General features: G+C 42.9%; 1 long non-coding RNA gene across 1 annotated transcript; it reads left to right on the forward strand.

Annotated features, from left to right (window-relative positions):
• Positions 1-1,605: 1,605 nt before the first annotated feature.
• Positions 1,606-11,000, forward strand: LOC131808007 (uncharacterized). Its single transcript, XR_009344647.1, has 3 exons — positions 1,606-2,543; positions 7,586-7,696; positions 10,786-11,000. It is a non-coding gene; the product is annotated as an uncharacterized LOC131808007 (long non-coding RNA).
• The last annotated feature ends 6,321 nt before the right edge of the window (positions 11,001-17,321 follow it).

The raw sequence follows: 17,321 nt of genomic DNA on the forward strand, positions 1-17,321 counted from the left end.
AAGAAGAGGGTGCAGGGCACCTTTGTGGCTCAGTCAGTTGAGCATGCAACTTTTTTTTTTATTTGGGCTCAGGTCATGATCTCAGGGTTGTGGGATCAAGCCACCTGCCGGGCGCTGTGCTGAGTGAAGAGTCTGCTTCAGATTCTCTCTCCCTTTCCCTCTGCTTTCCCCCCCTCTCGCTCCCACTCTCGCTTGCTCTCTCTAAAATAAATAAAAATAAAATCTTACCAAAAAAGAGAAGAGGATGCAAAGGATAGTGGCTGTCTGTAAATCAGGAGGAGGACCCTCACCACACATGGATTCTTCTAGCACCTTGATTTTGAGCTCACTGGCCTCTAGAACTCTGAGGAAGAAATGTTTGTTGTTTAAGCCACCCAGCCTATGGTATTTAATTATAGTAGCTCCGAGTGACTGAGACAAAGATTAAGGAAAATCAGAAAAGCAGACTAGCTCACCCAAACTCATTTTAATCCTTCCTCTCTCCTTCTTTCCTTCCCCAATTTCTTCTATCCTGGCAATGGACAGGGAGTTGCTAAGACGATAAGTTACAAATAAGGTAAACTCAGTCCTTTTCTCCCTTTATTGCAGCTAATCTTTGAGCTTATGAAGTATTTCAAATGTTTGGAAAATTGTAGAGAATAATGTTAACAATCACCCAGCTACCCATCACCCACTCTAATGAACATTAACCTTCTGCTATATTTGCTTTGAGGTTTTGGGTTGTTGGTTTTTTTTTTTTTAAGGAAACAAAATGTCATGGCTCAAAGTGGCCTCCCTCACCCCCACTGCACCTCCCTTCCATAACAGCTCTCTGCAGCTAGTATGTAGTGTCTGGGCAGGTTTGGGGCTTTTACTATGTAGGTTTAGCCCCATACACAATGCACAGTATTGTTTTTGTAGTTTGGGATTTTATATAAATGATATCATACGGTATGCATCCTTTTACAACTAACTTTTTAATTTTATTGCATTTTTTTAAATGGCATGTGTTGTAGATGGTGGTTGTAACATGTTGGGCAACACAAGGTGAGTACAGGAGAAGTTAATTGTCTCCATCTGCACCCTTCCATCCCACCACTCAAGGGAACCACTGTTTACAGGTGACACAAGCCTTTCTGTGCCTTTTCTCTGCCCTGCACTAACACACAGAGGGGCTCCGATGCCGAGAGGAAGAGCTGGGGAAGGTTCAGGACAGGCTGGAGCAGGCAGGGGTGGCCACACACACAGATGTTGCCTCTCTGGTGCTGCAGCCAAGAGAGGAAGGGCAGTCAGGCTGGGGGGGTGGGGGAAAGTGTGCAACTTCCCTGCTGGCCGTTAAGCCACAGCCTGCAGGTTTCACCACCCGTACCCTCTCCCCACGGGCCCTGCTGTCTGAAGGCTGTCCAGGTCAGCTGATGAGCAGTGTCCTTTCTATAAAGTGCCATTGGGCTGGGACGTGAACAGGGTCTGTCTCTGGACAGCTGGATGACCATAGCAAGCCATGTAACCTCTACAGTGAAGAGACCACAAGACTTCTCCAGTCCTTTCCCACTGATGACTGTCCGCCAGAGCGTCCTGGCTGGAAGCTCACCTGCCAGTGGGTCAGAGATGTTGGAGAAGCTCTGGGAAGCCAAGCTGACTTCAGCTGAGAAAGGGTTCACAGATAACGTGTGTTTTGACTCCTTCAGGAACCTGGAATGAGAACACAGAATGCCAAGAAAGTTTCCAGGTTTTGGGTTTCTGTTTTGTTTTGTTTCACTTTTTACAAGTGAATAGGACCAGACACATTATGCCTAGAGCTGGACTGGAACGTTTTTTTCTTCCTTGACAAAAAAAAGAGCCAATAATTAGAGCTTAAGTTATTTGTCTTCAAAATGCAAAGCAGTGAGAGAACGTGAACGGGATAACTGAGTTGCTCCATGGAGGATGCCTGCCTGGTGTTGGACTCCTGAGCCCATCTAGTGTGAGGAAAAATATAAACCTTGCCAGGGCTTACAAATCAGGCTCTGACCTTGACCCTGGGACCTCTCTTGTTGTTAAGTTCCATAGTTCTATGTTTTCCTTTTTTCCCATTCATTCATTCAACGATTTTTTTTTTTTTTTTTTTTGGATGTGTCAGTCATTGTACTAAGAACTGGGGATATAAGTGAAAAATCAGACAAACCCTCACCCTTATGGAATTCAGAACTTCTTACAAATAATCTCAAAACACAAAGACTTCCACTTTTTATCAATATTCCAATCATTCATTCATTCATCTTTCAGATGAAATGATTTCCACAGTACCCTCATGCCAATTGGATACGGGTATTCCTGGCCCCATTTCACCATTGGTCAGACAGAGAACTAATAAATATGAGAGAGAAGATCAGCATGGACATTGCAACTTTGAAGGAAACACACACAGAAGTGGAAAGACCCAGATCTCACTTCTCTAACAAGCTCCTCTAATGGGCTGGAAGAAACTTGAATGTACAGATCTCCTGATTTAATACCAAGAAGAAAGTTGAGTTTTCAGACCTGACTGAAGAAGCACGTGGCAAGTTTGGAGAAATGATACTGGGGTAAGACAGCTAAGCCTTCCTGACTCCTTGGGCAAATAAACACTCCCTAGCCTGATCCATTTCTCCAAAATGTTGAAATCCCCATCTGGCATCCCAAGCTACACTGTCCTGAGGCCCCCTCCAGGCTGGGATAATGACACCTCCTCAGGTCCCACCGGAGAGCCTGGTGGCCATCCGGTCCCTTCCATTGACACCATTCAGTAGCCAAGCCTGGGCTCCCTAACTTGCTCTGTGGGGCTTTCACAGGACACTTAGTAACTTGTCCATGGCTCTGGTTCCCTCAGCTCCAGGCTCCCAGCCAAGTTCTCCAAATTGTGTTCATTAGCAATGAAAGGGCTTTTTAGCCTTGCAGCAGAATTTGGGGGGGGGGGGGCAGCTTTTGTCTCTTTTCTTCACAGGGCTATGAAATCCCTTTCAGGCTGCTCTTCTCTCCCAGCACGGCCCACCCATCAGAAGGCGTCCAGTGCTGAATGTGGGCCTGCTGGGCCAGAAGGTGGCTTCCAACAAACTCCCCAGGTGGTCTCAAGTTGGCAGCACAGGCATAACAGATTATGTGAATCTAATCTGTTCCTAAAAATTTGCTGGTGATTTTAGGATATCCAATGTCTATACTGCATTAGTTATAATGCAGGGGGGAAAAATAATGCATTCCCAACCAAACAAAAAACCACAACCAACATCCTCTCAATCACTAAAAACACTCCAACACTTAAAAACAACCCATCAGGGAGCTCTAAATAATATGAATCAGTGGTTCCTGGAAGTGTGGTTGTAGACCAGCAAGCATCAGCATCACGTGGGAACTTAAAAATGCAAATTCAGACCCGAAACTAAACCTACGAAGTCAGAAACTCTTGAATAGGGTCCAGCAATTTTGAGTTTTAGCAAGACCCCCGGAGAGTTAGATGGATGCTAACTAAGGTCTGGAACCACTCATAGAAAGCATTTAACAATTACCTAGTTAGTTAACACTTAAAGAACTCCTTAGTGGGTACATTAGGGGTGTTTTTGTTTTTAAAATTTTATTATTTTATTTTTACTTTTTTATTGAGGTGTAACTGAGCTATTATATTCAAGTGTACAATATTGTGATTCAACATTTATAAACATTGCAAAACAGTCAGGGTAATAAGTTTAGTTACCATTGGCACCTTACAAAGCTGACACAATGTTACTGACTATATTCCCTATTCTATAGATTACATCACCAGGACTTACTTATTTCGTGACTGCAACTTTGCATTCTTGATCCCCTTCACCCACTTTGCCCCCAATGCCCCTCCCCTCTGATAATCACTAATCTCTGTATATATGTATCTGGGTTTTGTTTTATTTGTTTTGTTTTTTTAGATTTCATACTTAAGTGAAATCATGTGACACTGTCTTTCTTTGTTGGGCTTATTTCAGTTACCCTAATACTCTCAAGACTTATCCATATTGTCACGAGAGGCAAAATTTCATTCTTTTTTATGGCTGAGTAGTATTCCACCCCCGTGTGTGTGTGTGTGTGTGTGTGTGTGTGTGTGTGAGATGTGTGTGTGTACCACATCTTTACTCATGCTTCCATCAAAGGGCACTTGGGTTGTTTATGTTGCTTCCATATCTTGGCTATTATAAATAATGCCACAGTGAACAAAGGTGTGTATGTATCTTCTTGGATTAGTATTTTCATTTTCTTTGGATAGATATCCAGTAATGAACCTATTGGATCATATGGTATTTCTATTTTTTAAAATTTTTTATTTTTTATAAACATATAATATATATTTTTATCCCCAGGGGTACAGGTCTGTGAATTGCCAGGTTTACACACTTCACAGCACTCACCATAGCACATACCCTCCCCAATGTCCATAACCCCACCCCCCTTCTTCCAACCCCCCTTCCCACTGCAACCCTCTGTTTTGTGAGAATAGGAGTCACTTATGATTTGTCTCCCTCCCAAGGTACTTCTATTTTTAATTTTTTAAAAAGATTTTATTTATTTATTTGACAGACAGATCACAAGTAGGCAGAGAAGCAGTCAGAGAGAGAGGAGGAAGCAGGCTCCCTGCTGAGCAGAGAGCCCAATGCGGGGGCTCGATCCCAGGACCCTGGAATCATGACCTCAGTTGAAGGCAGAGGCTTTAACCCACTGAGCCACCCAGGCACTCCCTATTTTTAATTTTTTAAGGAAACTCTTTACTGTTTTCCATAATGGTTGCACCAATTTACATTCCCATCAATAGGACATGAGGGTTCCCTTTTTTCCACATTTTCACCAATATTTGTTATTTCTTGTCTTATTTTTTTAAAGCTCTTATTTATTTATTTGACAGAGGGAGAGAGATTGTGAGAAAGGGAACACGAGTAGGGGGAATGGGAGAAGCAGGCTCCCCACCAACCAGGGAGCCCAACACAGGGCTCTATCTCAGGAACCTGGGATCATGACCTGGGCCGAAGGCAGATGCCCAATGACTGAGCCACCCAGATGCCCCTGTTTCTTGTCTTACTGATGCTAGCCATTCTGACAGGTATAAGGGGATATCTCATTGTGATTTTTACTTGCATTTCCCTGATGATTACGGATGTTGAGCATCTTTTCATGTGCCTGTTGGCATATGTCTTCAAATCTTCTGCCCATTTTTAAATCAGATTGTTTTTTGTTATTGAATTGTATGAGTTCTTTATATATTTTGGATATTAACCTCTTATCAGATATATCATTTGCAAATCTTCAGTAGGTTGACTTTTTGTTTTGCTCACTGTTACCTTCAGTGTGCAGAAGCTTTTTAGATTGATGTAGTCCCACTTGTTTATTTTTGCTTTTGTTTTCCTTGCTTTTGGAGTCAGATTCAGAAAATCATCGCCAAGATCAATGTTTAGAAGTTTAGTGCATATGTTCTATTCTAGCAGTTTTACATGCCTGAGCTTTAGAAAACAAAGGCCTATTAATTGCCCCATGAGGCAAGAGAAGTTGCTAGTTCCAGGACACAGCCATGGAGGTGGGGAGGCAGGTAGAAACATGGATACCATTTATCCCTCAGTGATCCTTTATTTTTTTTTAAAGATTTTATTTATTTATTTGACAGAGATCACAAGTAGGCACAGAGGCAGCCAGAGAGAGAGGAGGAAGCAGGCTCTCCATGGGACAGAGAGCCCTACGTGGGGATCGATCCCAGGACTCTGGGATTGTGACCTGAGCCAAAGGCAGAAGCTTTAATCCACTGAGCCACCCAGGCACCCCTCAGTGATCCTTGAAAAATAGACACCATTGATTTCTTCATCAGGAGAAGCTGCCAAAGGCATCCATTTGCTCAGCATCTCAGAGTTTTCCCATCCCAGAAAGGAGAGGAAGGCATTCACCCAGATCACAGACTATAGACTTGGAATGGGACCATCCCCGCAACTTCCCCAAACACATACACACAGAGTCCCTTACCCCCAGGGACCGAAGCTGCAGTGTTAAGGTAAGGACTCCCTTGCTGTGCAGTTTCTTATGGGAAGCAGTGAGCCCAAGAATTTCTGTTCTGTTTTTACAAAGAAGGCAATGCATTCTTTTTAATGATTATTTATAGCGATTATGCATTAAATCATAGTTATTATTTAACACATAATGAATGAGTGGTATTATGTGGTGAGCATAGCCTTCCCAGGAGACAAAAGCCTTGAGTTTTCAGAATTTCTCTTAAGACTCCTCTAAACTGCAAGCCTCAGAGGTTGGTGTTCCAAGTCTTAATTATCTCCGGCCTCCCACACTCAAGACACTACTGGCCTCTTTAATGATTTAGTCAATTCACTCCTTTCTGTTCCCAGTTCTTCATGGAAGCACCCAAGAGAAGATAAAAGATAAAGCCCTTGCTGACATTTCCCTGTGTGCCTGTGGGAGGAAGCCCTTGTGATGTTTGCATCTGAAACGAGACCAGTGTGGCCAAACTGGCAGAATGCTGTGAACAAAGGGGTTGGGAGTGTCCATAATCCTTCCGGGGAGTAAGAGTTAGCCCCTGAAAAGAGCCCACTGTACATGGCCGCTCCAGAACTGAGGCCAGCGGCTCCCCGCCCAACGTAGGGGGTTTTCTCAAAGAGGGAGACCATCATTTGTCTTCATCATTAGATCCCCAGCACCATCTGAACGCGCTCTCTCCCAATGTTTGCTATAAAAACTTAGCAACATTTCTACTTAAAATTCACTATGTGAATAAAAAATCATTCCATTAGAGAACTGTTGTTGCTTCATCAACAATGTGGAGGTTTCGGGAATTCCCCACAGAGGCTGTGCCATAGACATGTCCCTTCTCTTCTCCTAGCAGCAGAAGGACCTCTCGCGCCTCTCTTGTTCATACTTATTGTGAACCAATCTTGTAAAAAAGTTGAGAAGCCCGTGAGTTAAGTAGATAACCTAAGAGGCCTAAAAATCCCATAACTTAGAGGAAGAAAAGTTGGGAAAAGATAAAATATATTGCAAGAGGGGAAAACATGAGAGGCACAAATGTGGCCAGTGGGTTAAGCCTCTGCCTTCGGCTGAGGTCATGATCCCAGGGTCCTGGGATCGAGCCCCGCATTGGGCTCTCGGCCCAACAGGGATCCTGCTTCCCCCTCTCTCTCTGACTGCCTCTCTGCCTATTTGTGATCTCTGTCTGTCAAATAAATAAATAAAATCTTAAAAAAAAAAAAAGTAATTTCTTTATTTATTTATAGTATTTTAAGGGACTGTCTATAAACTTCTTGAGTGAAGGTGTGATGTAAAATGGGGATCATATGAACATGGGTCTAGATGTAAAGCTATTTGTGATATTTAGCCAAAGGATATGAAATCGAAGCAATGGTCAGTGGATTTTATTGAACAGCCAGAGTTTTTATAATGAGCACTAGAACTAGAACCCTTCAGTAATGGTATTTTCTCTAAACTCTAAAATTATGAAGAAGAAACAAGTCCCCTGACAATAAATTCAAATTAGGAATATAACTAAAATGAATGAGCCCCAAAACCATCTCAAGGTGCTGGAATGCAGCACCACCTTAGTTCATTCTCAGAAACCACAATCAAGTGTCTTACATTACAGAGGATCCAGATTAAGAAAATGTCAAGAAGAACTGGAGATGGATGATAGCTGTAGAACAAGGTGAATGTACTTAATGCCGTGGAACTGGACACTTAAAAACAGGCCAAAATGGTAACTTTTATGTTATGTACATTTTACCACAATGAAAAAAGAATATGGTGGGTCACTGACTTTCTTGGTTTCGTATGTATTATCACAGGTGTTTAGATAAGACTCTTTGGTAGTGAGACATTGTGATTGCAAAAAAGGGAAAATTATAAGTATGCAAGGGTATATCCCAGAACCCCAGGGCAAGAATGCTAAGAGATCTCAGGGAGGAGTAGAATATGGAGCAGGAGAGCCATTGGGACCCTTCTTTGTTTCTGCCTTTCTCTGTGATTCTGTTTTATCCTCGTTCTCTCTACAGCTTGGTGTCTCTGTTTCTTAGGCCCACAAAATGGAATATGCTCATCACCTTCCTCTCTCCAGTGGCTCCCAAGTTCACTTAGCATGCAGTACTCCCAAGTTGGGAGACTCTCGCAGTCTCTGACTCCCAGCTCCATATTCGGAAAAAAGGGAAGCTGATTGGCCCATCCTGAGTCAGGTGACCTCCTTGGTCCACTCAATCCTAGTTACAGGGTGATACAATCATGGCCAATTTCTCTGGAGAACCCAGACTAATACACCATGTTATACTTTTTTTTTTTTTTCTCTCATTTTGATCCTTACAAAAGTCAGGCACCATATACAAAACAAATATCCAAATCGAGGTCAATTGTTCCTGGCATTCAACATGCTTAACAATTTCCATCTTTGCCTTAACTGAATTGATCACCAGGATGAGATCTCTCGTTTTCCACTTTAAATTTGTTTTATAAAAGAACCACTGCAAATATAATAAAATATTTAAGTAATTATCCCCAAACTGTCACAGTGACAAAAATGATAAAGCAGCAGAGCAGTTGGCTAGCAAGCAACTTCCTGTGTGATAGCTGGAAATGTTCGTTTTTCTCAGCCAAATCTTGAGAGTCTGAATCTGGCATATAACCCTCCATTTAGGAGTGTCAGAACGTAAAAAGGAACTTTAGGTAATCTTAAAGCCCAGCCATTAAAGTTGAGAACAACCTATGCTGTGTAGCACTGAGGTGTGTAAGTACACAGCTCACTCTCTCGCCAAATTTGGCAAGTGACCAAAAGTGAGGAAAGGAAGGACATTGAAGAGACTGGAGCAAGGGCAGGTTGTGTCCACTTTCAGGAGGAGGGGTAGTAAGGATGGCATTTGGCCTGGGCCATAAAAGATGGGGAGAACATTCTGATACATAGATAAAGATTATTAGGGTTTTAGGAAGTCCAAGAAATAATATCCTTCCCCCCCACCCTCTTCCCTCCTGAGTTTTGAACTATTTGAGATGCAGACACAGGAGTCTGGCTGGTGGAAATGAAAATATCCCTCTTATTGTCTGTAGAGCTATTAAGATAACATGTCTAAAGTCTGTGGCCAGTGGGTTTAGGAAGGCTTAATCTCTGAATTAGACACACTCCCCAGTCTGGGGCCCAGCTGGGTGAATGCTTTATACTGCACAGAAGAGATGTCAGAACATAGGTCTGTCCCAAAAAAGGAAGGGGCTGGAGCCAGCATACCCAGATCTTTCTCTTAGAGCCACCTACCAGATACAACTTCTGAGATGAAGATTAAGCGATTGGGGTGGGAAGAGAGTTAACAGTTATCTATGAAAGGGATAGGGCTCGGGAAGACATAAATGTGTTTTGTTGTTTTTTTACAATGAGCATGCATTATTTTCATAACACCATTATTTTTATACTTAAAAATAAAGTCATTCAGAATTGAGTGTGAGAAAGGAGGATCAATTTCACTCAGGACAGAGACTATGTCAGTAAAAAGAATAAAAGAAGACTTGTAGCTGTAGCCAGGAGAATGTCGAAACCATGAAGCAGAGACTAAAAATGATTCAGATTAACAAGCACACATTACTGTTTTTAAAAGAGTTACCCAGGATGTGAACCATGTATTACTACTTATCCATTTGGAATTTGGAAATGAAAACTTGTAGTCCTAAGGAGGATACAACAGGTTTGGTGCTGAGATACAGAAATCCATTGTTAAATTGTAAATTAAGTTAAAATTTTAATCTAAGGGAGGATATACTTTAAAGAAATCTTGAGACAGGTTTTCAGTTTTCTTTTTCTTTTTTTTAAAAGATTTTATTTATTCATTTGACAGACAGAGATCACAAGTAGGCAGAGAGGCAGGCAGAGAGAGAGAGAGAGAGAGAGAGAGGAGGAAGCAGGCTCCCTGCTGAGCAGAGAGCCCGATATGGGGCTCCATCCCAGGACTCAGGAACCATGTCCCAAGCCGAAGGCAGAGGCTTTAACCCACTAAGCCACCCACTTGCCCTGGTTTTCAGTTTTCTTAATGTAAACTCTGTCATATGGAGTAAGTTACTTCTATGACTTAGGCCAGAATTTTCCTGAACTGTGCTCTGAAGAAATTGAATGATGTTCCCTAAAAATAATTGATATTGATGCTGTTTTTCTACCCAAATTTATTCTAGAAAAACAGATATGTAAAAAATCAACTAAACAAATATCATTATTTAATGATCTGCCTTTAGCACACCCCTCTGAAGCCATCCCTGGAGGACAGGAGGAGGAGGGAGGGAGGAGTAGCATTTACCAACTCACGTGTAAGCTCATGCTTGCATTCCCAGAAATTGCCTCCACAACATGCACCTTACCAGTGGAACCCTCGTGTTGTTCAGGATGCCCCAGGGTATAAGACTTGATTTTTCTGAGCTCTTTCACAGTGAGTAGCAGCCCTGTAACAGACTTTGGCAGGTGCAGTGAAATGTAAGAGTATGTCTACTAAATGGGTTTCTGGAAAGATGTTTTCCTGATGAAAGGGAAAGACTCGGGATGCCTGGGTGGCTCAGTTGGTTAAGCAGTTGCCTTCGGCTCAGGTCATGATCCCAGCGTCCTGGGATCGAGTCCCACATCAGGCTCCTTGCTCAGCAGGGAGCCTGCTTCTCCCTCTGCCTCTGCCTGCCATTCTGTCTGCCTGTGCTTGCTCTCTCCCCCTCTCTCTCTGATAAATAAATAAAATCTTTAAAAAAAAAAAAAAAAAAAAAAAAAGAAAGGGAAAGACTCACCTGCTTGGCAACTTTGACCTTTTGTCCTTGCCCTTTCTCGTGTTTGAGATACAGACTTCACATCTGGAGTTGCAGCAGCCAACTTGTGACCCTGAGAAACAAAAGTCACATGCTACGGATGGTGAACCAAGGAACAAGACAGAGTTGGGGTCCTTCAGGACATCATACAGTCACTGTACCAGTTCTGGTATGTTCATGTCCAAATTTCTTCTTATGGGGGAAAAATGATTTTAGTTAAACCACTGTCAGATTCTTGTTAAGTGCAGGCAAACCCAACCCTATTGTATGCAGATGTACATCATTTCTTGATCGATTACCATAAATGTCACACCCTGGTCACATGATTTCAGCATATATTCATGTTATTAAGTACTGCTTATTCAATAGCAAACAATTACATGGTATTAACATGTTTAACATTAATCTATGGTCAAAATAAGAAAGCTTTAAATACAAAGAAGGGCCTTGGGGTTCTAAATGGCATCTGAAATGACACAAATTTAAAATACTTTAAAGTGAAGAGAAACAAACTGAGCTTCAACTTCCTAAGAGGAAAAAAAAAAAAAATCTGAGTGTGTGTTGCCCGAGCTGAAACAAGGAACACGATCTGGAGTAGCCTAGTTTAAGAGGACACAAATATCACACAACATATAGCTGACATCCTTTCTGCCTTTGTGCCAGTGTATCTGGCCAAGGTGGGACTTTTCGCAGCACCCTGGCCTGAAACCAGAGGCCAGAGGCGCACCAGATAGACTTCTCAGCCACACCAAGGCTGTTCCCAATAGAAAGGTGATTTTTAAAAGACATACAATAGGGGTGCCTGGTGGTTCAGTGGGTTAAGCCTCTGCCTTCAACTCAGGTCATGATTCCAGGGTCTGCATCAGGCTCTCTGCTCAGCAGAGAGCTTGCTTCCTCCTCTCTCTCTGCCTGCCTCTCTGTCTACTTGTCATCTCTGTCAAATAAATAAATAAAATCTTAAAAAAAATAAAAGACATGCAATATAAAACAATATAAAAGGCACAAAACATACAAAAAGTTAAAACACAGATAGGACACAACCTATATTAAATTATTTTATGAGTTTTATAAGAACATGAAAAATAGAAAGACGTTGTGCTTGAATGTTTTTCCTTAAGGAAATTCTTCTCTGAGACCCTTCCCCCTGTGTTCTCTAGGACCAGCTGACATTATAGCAGATCCATGTCTGCTGCTATTCCGACAATACCTCGTCATTTTTAGTGTATTCCATGGTTAAGGTTAAAGGGTTTGGAAAACTATCCTAAACTGATAAGATTTCCAGTTTAACCTTTAAAAAATGTTTAAAAATCGTAGTCCAAGGGGACCTGGCTGGTTCAGTTGGAAGAGGGTGGGAGTCTTGATCTCAGGGTCATGGGGTCAAGCCCCACGTTGGGTATAGAGATTACTAGAGAAGAATAAATAAAGAAAACAAAACAAAACCTGTAGTCCAAGAATAAGAGTCAGTGTGGCCTGGAAAATCCAGGTTACCATCCATAAGGAGAACATGCTAGTTGTTACTTTTATTCAGCTTCCTCTTGCATTTTTTTATTCATAAAAAATCAGATTATGAAAGTGGGTCATATTGATTAAGAGAAATTCCAGCAATGCCAAAGTATACAAACCCTTCCCTGCCAGACTGTACACTCTGCTAGGGCAGGCCATGCCCGTCTTATCTACTCCAATCTCTCCAATCCCTAACCCTGCACATAGTAGAGCTTCAAAGTGGTAGCACCCCTTTTTCCATGGTTAACGAGCTAAGGTGTTGCATTGCAGACCTCTCCTATGCAGGATTTAAAAAATAAACTTTTAATTTTAGAGTAGTCTTAGGTTTACAGAAAAGACTGTGACAGTAATACCGAGTTCCCATATACCCATACCCACTTTCCCCTATTTTTACCATCTTACTTTAGAATGGTACATTTGTCGCAATTAACGAACCAATACTGGCACTGTATTGAGATTTCCTTAGTTTTTACCTAATATCCTTTTCTGCTCAGGATCCCATCCAGGACGCCACACTACATTTGGTCCTCATGTCTCTTTAAGCTCCTCTTGGCTGTGGTAATTTCTCAGACTGTCATTGTTTTTGATGACTCTAGCAGTTTTGAGTGCTGGTCATGTATTTTGTAGGATGCCTCTCTTTGGGGATTTGTCTGATCGTCTTCTCATGATTAGATAGGGGTTATGGATTTCAAGAAGGAAAACCATAGAAGTAAAGTACATTAAAGCTGTATATTATTGGGTACTTGGGTGGCTCAGTCGGTTAAGCATCTGCCTTGGTCTCAGGTCCTGATCTCAGGACCAGGATCAACCCCCCAGTGAGTTTTCTGCTCTGTGGGGGGTCTGCTTCTCCCTCTCCTCCCTGCTCATGCTCTCTCCATCTCTGTCGCTATCTCTGTCTCTGTTTCTCCCTCTCAAATAAATAAATAAAATATTTTTTAAAAGGTGTATATTATGGGGGCGCCTGGGTGGCTCAGTGGGTTAAAGCCTCTGCCTTCAGGTCAGTTCATGATCCCAGGGTCCTGGGATCGAGCCCCGCATTGGGCTCTCGGCCCAACAGGGAGCCTGCTTCCTTTCCTCTCTCTCTGCCTGCCTCTCTGCCTACTTGTGATCTCCGTCTGTCAAATAAATAAATAAAATCTTTTTAAAAAAAAGTGTATATTATGAATATGGCTTGCCACTGTTGATGTTGACTTTGACTCCTGTACAGATTAACATTCCTCATATACTACTAAATGGAACCTTCTATCTTTTTTTTTTTTTAAGATTTTATTTGTTTATTTGACAGACAGAGATCACAAGTAGGCAGAGAGGCAGGCAGAGAGAGAGAGAGAGGGAAGCAGGCTCCCTGCCGAGCAGAGAGCCCGACGCGGGACTCGATCCCAGGACCCTGAGATCATGACCTGAGCCGAAGGCAGCGGCTTAACCCACTGAGCCACCCAGGCGCCCGGAACCTTCTATCTTTCACATCAAAATGAACGTTTGGTTCCAGTTTAGAACAGTGAGTGTTCCCAGTTAGTTTGGACTTGAGCTACCTAAACACATAGATGATTCAAAAGAAAGATCTGTGACCTTCACGCCACCTGTGGGTGTGGGAGGAGGTACAGGGTGGAGAGGAGTGAGGATGACCTGCCCATTTCTACAGTATGCCAACCCATGAGGGAGGTTTGCCAAGGGCCAAGGTCAGCTGCCAAACAGGGCCAAATGCCCAGTCTTTTTCCTATTCACTGGTGATGACCTTTCATGGTACGGCTTGAATTTTCAATCCTCTCTCCTCTCCAACTGCCTTCCTGATGGTGGTGACTCACCCCCCAGCACTCTCAGAAGAAATAGGAGTCCAAGGAAGCTAGGCCAGAATACAAGGGAAAGAAAAAAGAAAACAAGGGTTTACATTTGACAAGTTCCAGATGATGTCTACCTGCCTTTCTGTTACACTGCAAAGTTTTGGTGGATTCTATCTAGCAATAACCAGATAGGAATTCAAACTCATTTTCTTTGGATGGAATTAAGATTCTGAGTGTTGCTTTTCTTTTCTGTTTATTCTGATAAATTAACTCATTCAAGTAACTGAACTGGACCACACAAAATAGTAATAAACATGTATTATACAATTATTACTTTAGGCAACATTTATTAAACATTTTACGATGTACCGGGAGCTATGCTAATTATTTTATGTATATAGCTCATGCAATTCTCAGCAACATGCTGTGGTTGTTAGCTCTGTCTTCTAGGTGATTATACGTAGCACAGGAAGGTTAAATAACTTGCCCAAGATCACATAGCTAAAAAGTAGCCAGGAAAGCCAGAAATACAGTCTGACTCCTCATGCCCTATGCTATACCATTTAACAAGCCAGAGCTCCATACTTCTACACAGCTCAGCAAACCACCAGACCACTACTCTATGCTCCTACACGGCTCAACAAGTCCCCATACTGTTATCGTAATATCTGCAATGTTCTCAGCAGCCTGGAAGGTGCTGGGAATAGGTGGATAAATAAAACAGAATCCTGGCCCAAAAGATCTCACTGTTGCTTCACTTTTTCCCAGAAGTGCAAGGGATCCAAAAGTCCCCACAGACCCAGGAGCAGATTCAGGGCTGCTGGGGGAGTTGACTGTCCAAAGGAGACCTCAGGTCAGGATAAAGAACTTCAGGCTGTGGTGATTTTGAGACCAAGGGAAATGGCCATGGAATTTGACCATGATCCAAAATAACTAACAATATTCAAAATGTTGAGTAGTCAGTCCCAACCCATTAGAAAAGACATACAACCATCAAGATGAAGGACATGGCCTCCAAACATCAGCAGCTAAGAACAGGTAGGAGGGACTGAACATTAGGCCTGAGACAACCCTCAGAGATGGAGCAGTATGTGTCCAGGAGACCCCTGAAAATCCTGCTGCTTTCAACCTTCCCCATCTCAGGTGGATGTCAGTTCCAGTTTTCTAATTTTTAGGCCCAAAACTCAGAGTTGTCCCTGTCTCTTCCCCTTCTCTTACATCCTGTCCAATCCATTGGCAAAAACCTTTGGCACTACCTTCAAAATACGTTCAGATTTGAGCCATTACTCACCACCTGCTGTGCCGCTACCCTGACCTAACCCACCATCACCTCAGCTTGGGTAATTACAACAGCCTCCCAGCAAGGCTCGCTGCTTCTATTTTAGATCCCCTGACAGTTTTATTCTTAACACAGCAGGTCATTTCAAACCAGCTGAATCACGCCCCCAGAGCTCTGCAGCAGCTTTCCACCTCACAATAAACGCCAAAGTCACCATAGTGCCCCACGAGGCCCCGCCGGGCCGACTCTCACAACACCTTTCTGACCACAGCTCCTGTCCCTCTTCCCTTAATCATTTTCCTCCAGCCACATCCACCTCCTTAGTGTTCTCAAACATGCCAGGTACATTCCTAAGTTAGGGGAAACAGGATCATAGTTCTCCTTCCAGGGTGATCTTGTCCCAAGCAAGTATTTTTGAGGGCTAAGCTGAATTGCTACTTCCTGGGTTTTCCTGACAGTGCTTAGCTGCTAACCAAATCTGATGCTGATGTATGTGGTTTGCATTAGCACAAAGAGCATTTTCTGCAAACACTATTTGAGACTTATAATTGCCTTTTCTTTTGAATGTAGTATATTTTAGTTGTTTGAGTATCATTATGTACTCTTGTTTTGCACAGAATTTTTTTTTTTCTTTTCAGTGCTCAAGTTGTTAGAGTCTGGCCAGCCCGAAATCTCTGCAAGCATTTATGCTTTTTCACAACAATGAGATTTTCCAACCCATTTCTACTTTCTGCTCCAAACAGAGAGTCCGAAAGCCAGCCACTCTCCAAGGAGCCCTGATTCCTTTTAGTAGAAAATAATATTAGAGGGGTACCTGGGTGGCTCAGTTGGTTAAGCATCACACTCCTGGTTTCAGCTCAGGTCATGATCTCAGGGTAGTGAGATAGAGACCCATGTCAGGCTCCGCCCTGAGTGTGGAGCCTGATTGGGATTCTCTCTCCTTCTCCCCTGCCCCTCCCCACTCACACTCACTCTCTTTCTCTCGAAACAAACAAATGGAAAACTTTAAAGATAGTATTAAAGTATTTGAAAATCTTGCTGCTATAGGGATCCATAGCAGACTGCTCCCTACGAACACAGGTGGAGGCAGCATCACTAACAGATGACTTTGCTGACAGAAGTGTATATCTTTCAGAGATTCCATCAGTCAGGATCCAGGCAGGAAAACAGCAGTCACACCAGGAATTTCCACTAGATGAAAGATAATATAAGCAGTTGATTACAAAGGTGTCAGCTAAGGGGGGTGGTGGGGAGGTGTAGTGAAAAAGGGATGCTGAGGGAAATCAGAGATTAACAACCTAGCAGCTACTGCTGGGCTGGGGAGCAAATGGGAAGAAGTGGTATTTCTAGAAACGAAGTCTTCTAGGAGGGCTTGGCAGGGCTGGCACCCAAAGTTCTCTCAGCAGGTGCGTGCTCCATGCTCCTTGAGGGGCGCAGACCCGAGGGAGCTCCCGCTGCTGAGGAAGATACAGCTGGCTGGTGTTGGCACCTGAGAGGGCTGTGCAGGGCTGGGGACCGCGGTGGGGACTGTGGCGAGAAGCTAGAAGCTGGAGCTAGGGCTGTCTGCTGCTGCCAGTCATCTTCCAGCGGGAGGGAGGAGCAGGAAAGAAGTCCTCCTCCCCTCCCTTCAGCTCACCCATTTCCCACCACTGCCTCCCAGAACCATAAGGAGCAGGCTGGCGAGAGAATGCGGGAAATGTGGGAAATGTGGCTCAGCCCCAACACGCCCAGAAGCGGAGAAGGGTGGGCCTGGTGTGGGCAACAATAGCTGGATAAATAGCACAGAGGTCATGGTCACTGGGACTTTCCAGTTAAACTCTTAACTTCTTCCAGCATATTAAAAAAAAAATCTTTCACGCTTTTAACTTCTTTCAGTCATATTTAAAAAAAACTTTTGCGCTTTCCCCTGAAATAAATAAATAAATAAATAAATAAATAAATAATTTTAAAAATCTTGTTCTGGTTTGAAGTATTTCCTGAGTTACCAGTTCTCCATATATCATGTTTCT

The sequence above is a fragment of the Mustela lutreola genome, chromosome 9, assembly GCF_030435805.1.
Source record: "Mustela lutreola isolate mMusLut2 chromosome 9, mMusLut2.pri, whole genome shotgun sequence".
Lineage (NCBI taxonomy): Eukaryota > Metazoa > Chordata > Mammalia > Carnivora > Mustelidae > Mustela > Mustela lutreola.